Source organism: Odontomachus brunneus, unplaced genomic scaffold (assembly GCF_010583005.1).
Source record: "Odontomachus brunneus isolate Ranch 3 - 2012 unplaced genomic scaffold, Obru_v1 Obru_scaffold_053, whole genome shotgun sequence".
In the NCBI taxonomy this organism is placed as follows: Eukaryota; Metazoa; Arthropoda; class Insecta; order Hymenoptera; family Formicidae; genus Odontomachus; species Odontomachus brunneus.
The window spans coordinates 878,281-885,391 of NW_022639503.1; the positions used below are offsets into that span (position 1 = coordinate 878,281).

Sequence of the window (7,111 nt, forward strand, 5' to 3'; positions counted from 1 at the left end):
AGAGATATCTTTTTACTCGGAAATGGCACGCGCAATAATTTTGGGCATGCGTCTTCTCGCTTCTGACATCGTCAATCTAGAGTTTTGGGGCGAGTGCTCAGAAGACTTAAGCATTATATTCGCACAAAACTCTGGAGACACACTGTCGCTTCCAAAAGCGACACCAGTGAGAAGAGAGACAGACGTTTTCATTGGTCGTGCTCCCCCGTACTTCGGAATGAAAAGTGAAATGTACTTACCTTAGTGCGCTTCCACTCCACGTTGAACTTGACACGATTTCGCATTTCGCGCGGCTAATTAGCGACTCGAGAGAGCGCTCGCATTCGTACGCAAACACCAAACGCCTCAGTTTTACACCACTTTATACAAATTTATTATTCTCTTAAACACAATTTCGCTTTGTTCGGTTGTCTGTTTCTCGATCGTCGTCGTCGTCGTAATCGTAATTGTCGCCGCCGACGACGTATGCAAAAGAACCTTAAGAGGAAGTATATGTATTATTTCGGCTTTACAAAAGTTACATCTAGTTGTCCGGCGCGCATTTAGCTTGTAGCCCTCTTTTTCTCGTTGACACCTTCTTTCGCGTTCTTCTTTCTCACCCCCCCTTTTCTTTCTCATCCCGCGCATAACGTATTCTTCCCTCCTGCGTCTCCCTTTCCGCGACTCTACCCACGTTTCCTTTCCTCCTTCCGACGAAAGTGGAATCGCGAATAGTGTCTGGTGAACTCTCCCGCCAAAAGCGCTCCCGTAGCCGAGCGCGCTTCGCATTCGACACGCGAAAAGATACGAGAATAAAAGAGCGCTCCTCGCGCGCTCGTCCGTCAAAAATTACGACCACGTCCTTCCTCGGAATCCTCACGAAAGAAAATTGTAAGAAATCATCGTTCCCCGATTCAATAAACGAAGTGAGGTTTCCCAGGCGTACTTCGCGTGCGATGGACGAGCGCGTGAAGTGAACGAGGAATAAATGTCAGAATAGTACGATTACCGATGCAGTTGGCTAAAATCAGATGTTCCACCTGCTGTCAGATCAATCGCGCGATGTCGAGATGCACGTCTGTGTATTCCGACGCGACATCTCGGCGTTCAATAATATTTTCGTCGATTGTCATACCGATTGTTACATTAGCGATGTCACACACTCTGCATTCCTCGTGTTTTATTTTCATATCTCGAATCGTGCCTTGGACCGTTATACTTCATTCGAGCGGGTCGATAATCTTTCTTTCTCCCCTTTCGTACTCTCGCATGACATGCGGCATATGTGAACCATGTGCCGTAATACTAACGAGGGCCAATTTCGCAGACATTCGTTTCAACTTTAACCGGTGGTACAATTGCGCCAACACCTTCACTTCACCTCTCTGCAAAAGCGAGGCATGGACCGGTCGAGCGTTTGAAGTTTGATAAATTGCAATAAGCTGAGCTACGATTCCTAGTGCTAGCGGATTAGAAAGCACAGCGCGTTTCGAGACACTTTGTCAAAAGTGTCAAAGTCATATGTGGCACTTTATCGTGATCAGGGTAAACACTCTTATACTCGGTTACTATCTAGGAATATTGCATGAAATATAATCAAGTTTGATATTTTTCGTAATTAAAGATACAAATATTTTTTTTATTCTCCTCGATCATATTCAAGATCTAACTTGCTAATAGTTTATCCGAGTTGCTTCATTTCCAAACAACACTAAACAACGTCTAAAATGTTACGTTGGTGCAAAAAGTTTGTGTCATGTCAAATAAAATAAGGAAACGGAATTGTCTAATTTCGAAGGAATAATAATTTTTAAGAATAAAATAAACAACGGCTCGATATATTTTTCCTATGTTTTCTTATGCTCGTTAATAATATTCCACATTATAGTTTATTAAAAAAAATAACAAATCTTTTGTGCCAACCTAATACGTCTTAGAAATATATAAAAAAAAATGTTTCAATCAAGTGGGATGTTTTAGGCACCTTCAAGACGTCTTGCAGACACTTACGTCTGAATAATCTCGATGAGTGAATAAAGTCTCGATGATCTTACAGTCGGAACAGTGAAGGTGTATCATTTCTATCGGCCTCTCAAAGTTGTTTGATGAAGTAAGTAAGTGAAATATGATCCTACATCTCCTTTTAATTCCTGTTAGCAGAAGGACACAAAGCGTCAGCCGGTTAAAGTCGACCCGACGTCGGCGACATCGGCGCCGAAAGGGGAAGAACGCGCGATTCGTGTCCCCGCATGCGGTTCTCTCGTGTCGACGAGGAAGCACGGAAACGGAGTCGCGGAAGAGCGAGAACGATACGAGTGCCTGGACGACGAGTGTGCCTAGGAGTCACTTTGCTTCTGAGATGCGTTTTTCCTTTTTTATTACAATTATTACTTCAATGTTTATTCCTTCCTTTGTTATCAATAAAAATCGTTACATAGTAGTTTGGGCCGCTGCTTGGCGTCAGACGAATCGACAAGCAACCAGTTATAGTAATAATAGCAGTAGTAGTAATAGTAGTAGTAATAATCGGTAGCGGTAGTCGTGTACATGTTTGTTTGTATGTATGTGTGTTTGTCACGTGTGGCCGCTCCGTGCATCGATAAACACGCGCGCGTGTGCGCGCAGGTGAGACGAAAGATACACGGCAGGAATTCGTCGCAGGTGCAGCTGGCCACGTGGGCCTCTCGTCCTCTCAACACGTCTCGCACATCGACGAGATTCCCGTTGCGTTCCAGAAATCGCCGGACCGCGCGCGCACGACGTCTCGACCCTTCCGTCGGCAAATTTCTACGCGCGTGTCGCATTTTTCCCTATTGTCCAGGCGAGTGAAGAGCACATCCAGAAAGAAACGCTAAGAAAAAGCCACGACGAGCAAACGAAAGAGAGCGGAACGCGAATCCCAAGCGACTGCTCCCGTCGATGCTGACGACGACGACGTCGGCGGGGTAAGAAGAGATAAGGACACGAGACAGGAAGGAAGAGAGAGAGGAAGAGAGAGAGGAAGAGAGAGAGAGAGAGAGAGAGAGAGAGAGAGAGAGAGAGAGAGAGAGAGAGAGAGATACAGAGATACCAAGAAGGAAGGGGAGATAAAAGCGGCGATTAGAGCGATTAGATGACAGCTCGACGTTGGTGTAAAATCGCGCGTAAAAATCGTTCGAAGCCGCGCGCGAGGAACTTCCGCTGATACCGCGGCTACTTTATCGTCGCGCGCCTCCTCCTGCCGACTACGCGGTGGATCGATAAGGAAAATAATTATACAGTTTTCTCGTGACGTCACGTGATTTTATCGAGTCATATAGAAAAGAAAGTGTCCGACAACGTCGCACGCAAATACGAAGGTTCGCCAATAATGACGGTCGCGGAAAGTCTAGTGCCGGAAGGAATCGAATGTTGAACGACTTGCTGTCGTTCAGTATGACGCACGCTGAAAGTTAGACGGCTAACTTCTTTTATGTGCGACGCGAACTGATCGTTCTGACCTGAAGAAAGTGACATACGAAATTTTCTTTTTCACACTGCTATTCGCGCCAGGCAGGCTCTTCACACGCTAAATGGTGAATCTCGCGAAGGAATCTTGCTGTCGGTCTACCTGATCCGAGTCCGAAGCCGTGCGGCGACACTCCTCCTCTTCATCCTCGCGCTCACGTGCACGTATTTGGATGCGAGTGCACGATGTGTTCATGTGTTGCGTACGTGTCTATATGTTTCTATGTTCATACATATGCTGGTGTGTATCTGTGTTCTTTTTTTTTTCGACTCTTTCTCTCTTACTCTTTCTTCCTCTCTCACACTTTCTCTCTCTTTCTCTCCCTCTCTCTCTCTTTCTTACTCATCCCTCTCTCTCTCCTCTCTCCCTTTCCTTCTCTCTCCTTTTATCATCGATAAAAATCTCAGCATTTTATGACACATCGTTCGCGTTTTGTTTTTATTCCTCTTACACATAGCAATAATAAAGACAGTAAATAGCTAAAAAGGACCGTATCGATTCCTGGGGGGATAGGGGAGGCGGCCAGGATTGCGGCCAATCCGTGCCGTATCACCCGCTGCCGCATGCTCGCCCGCATCGTATCATCATCATTATGTTTATCATCGTCATCAACATTATCGTTATCATATCGCCGCCCCGTCAACGCTCTATCATCATCCCTCCGCCCTCGCTACTTTGTTCCTCTCTCACTCGCTTATCAATCACACTTTCTCTCTCTCGCTTTTTTTTCTTTCTCTACGCTCGCTTGCTTTTTCCTCATTTTCTTCTTTAGTTTCCTCGTTATCTCGTCGTCAGCTTCAAAGTATCAATTTTTTCCGATCATCGCTTTCACTACTTTCTCCTTTCCTCTTTCATTCTCACATTCGCGCTCTCTTTCTCACCCTTGCTCTCTATCCAAACGCAAAAGAAAACCTCTCACACACTGTTATTTTTTTTTTAATTCCCTTTCACTCTGTCTCAGTCTCACCGAATTACTCCTAACACTCGCTATATCTTTTACTCCCACCCTCACTCTCCCTCTCTTTCTCACTCGCGCGCGCTCATCCTTTCGTGCCCTACGAAAAAGATTGTAAATCTCTAACACAATAGTTTATTATTAATATTTATTATTATTACTTCTTATACGTAATTCATGTGTGTATATATCGTCTTTCTGTCGGCGAAATGCCGCCAAGCAGTCACAAAAGTTCAACGTGTCGCGCTCACTCTCTCACTCTCTTTCTCTCTCATTCTCTCTTCCTTTTTTATTCTCTCCCTCTCCCTCTCTCTCTCTCTCTCTCTCTCCCTCTCTCTCTCTCTCTGATATCTATCGATGTGTGTGGTTCGTCGTTTCGTGCGCGAGTGCGCGAAACGAAAAGCGAGTGTACGCGTGTACGTGTTTCAAGCCTCAAAGACGCGCCATGCCAATTGACGTACCGCGCACGTGGCTTCGACGGCCAACAATATGATCTACACATCATATTAATCGAGGACTTCGGATACGTGATTCGAGGCGAGGTCGATCGCTTTCGCGGTCTACTCTCGACACGTTCTTCACGTGACCACCTTCGTCGGATCGCTCGAGAGCTCAATGAGTTCCAGATCGGCGCCAGTTCGGCATGAAGCGAGCCGATTCTCGCGAAAGTGACGCGTCTTCGTAGAACAATCGGAGCGGGGGACATGACGCGACGCAGCGTCGTGTCCCGTAGCCGCCAGTTGCCGCGCGGCGATCCGCGACGCGCGCGTCGCGATATCTGACCGCGATGGAAGGAGCATTTGCGAACTCCGACGCGCGACACGTCGGATACAATCCGCGCTTCTCGATGTTATCGAAGCAAATCGGAATTAAAGAAGCGCGTCGCGGCGGCCGTTCCCGATCGATTTCCGTCGCTTCGCCCGCGACGCGCCGCACGCGGACACGAAATATTTCGCGCGTCGCGATCGCCGCCACTCGCGCGCTTCTCGGCCGCGCGTCGAAGGAATTGTCGCGTAGAGAGCAGATGTGACAGTCACATATTGGTACACCTTCGATATCGCGCTATCCGATATAGCCGATACGTTCTACCGCGTTCTCCAGACGTCCACGTGCGTCACGCGTGCGTGTCATGTCACATGACAAAGTACACCTGCCCTCAACACGATTTCAAAACTTCCCTGCCCGATGCAATTTGACACGACGATAATCCAATAGTCCATTAGTCAAATAACCAAAAGCCAATAGTCCAATGAGAGAACTTGTTCTTGATTAATTGTCAGAAGTTAAGTTCTCTCATCGCATCATTGGCGGCGTTCCAAAGTGCATCGAGAAAAAAGTGTCCAATCATCGTCTCGAAAGCAAGTGTAAACGTCTACAAAATTTCAACGCGTAGATGCTTAAGTACGTATACGTGCCCGTCGCTCGCGAGAACGCGGTTGTTGCGTGCGCGCGCGCGCGCGTATATATGTGTACAGGTAGCGGCGAGAGGAGGGACGAAGGGAGAGAAAGAAGAGAGAGAAAGAAAGGGAGACAGAAAAGATGAAGGGGAAAAGGGTGACAAGAAGGAAGGGTGCATTAGTTACGTATGTGCGTGCGTGTATTCGTTGCGGACGCGCGCGCGCGCGCGTGCTTGCTTCTTCTTTTTTTCATTTCAGGTCGCGTCAAAGAGCCGAAGAGGAGAGAATGATTACTGGGGTGGTGAATGGTTGCAGTTGTAGATGTTGTATTGTAGTAGTTCTTGTAATTGTCGTTGTTGTGCTTTTAGTAGATGTTGATATAGTAGGTGTTCATGTAGTTGTTGTTGATATAGTTGTTGATGTTGTTGTTGCTTCTCATCGTGGGGCCGCGCGGCAGGCTTGCGGCAGTTCCGGCGCGACTCGTGCGGCATGGCGCTTTCCATTCGCTGTTTATTTAAAATAATCGATCGTATCGTTTATTATTAATATTAGATATTTTGTGTTGGGTCCCAGAGGTTACTGAAACAGAAAGCAGGGTTAGGGCGCAGGTTAGTCGGCTGGCTGCCGAATGTGGATCGTCGTTGGTCTCTCCGAGCACCTGCGCGTACTCGTTGTTCTCGCTGGATGAAGGTAGGAATAACGAGACGAGAGTCTCGGAAACTCATCGTCGGGGGGCGCACCGTCACCTCGAGATTTCTTTCAGGAAGATATGCCAATTCCCACAGTCTCTGTACGACTCATTTGCGCGTATCATTCGTGCTTGTATCAAGCGAAATTTAGCGAAATTAAAGGAATTAGAAATTGAAATTAAAGAAGAATTTTTCTTCTTATTTGGTGGCTTAAAAAGAAAGTGAATGGAACGATCCGGCATTCGCTTCTGAATATGAAATAAGACATAAGAATGTATATGAAATAAAAATGTTAGAAAGATACAGGAACGAACTTCGTAGACGCAACCCGCAAACGCTTTACTTTTACAAGTGATCTCGTATTCCTACCTTCTCCTTTACGCAACGATGGAAAAAATCACTTGATCCATCGTGACGATCTAATCATTTTTTAATCATCCAGTACATTTCAAATTCTACCTCTAATGTAAAAGCATCATTGCCTAGACAACCTATCCAATTGTTATTTTTAACTTTTGTTTTGGTCTTCAAATATAAATATTTAAGGTTTTGACTTTGAACATATATATATATATATATATATATATATATATATATATATATA

At 45.9% G+C, this 7,111-nt stretch overlaps 1 protein-coding gene across 1 annotated transcript in view; it reads right to left on the reverse strand.

The window, feature by feature from the left end:
• Window positions 1–493: 493 nt before the first annotated feature.
• The window catches only part of LOC116845559 (profilin), a 27,157-nt gene continuing 20,539 nt past the window's right edge, over window positions 494–7,111 (reverse strand). Inside the window, exon 3 of the mRNA XM_032818345.1 lies at window positions 494–6,397. The gene's annotated coding sequence lies outside the window, so the exon portion shown is untranslated. The remainder of the gene's footprint in view (window positions 6,398–7,111) is intronic.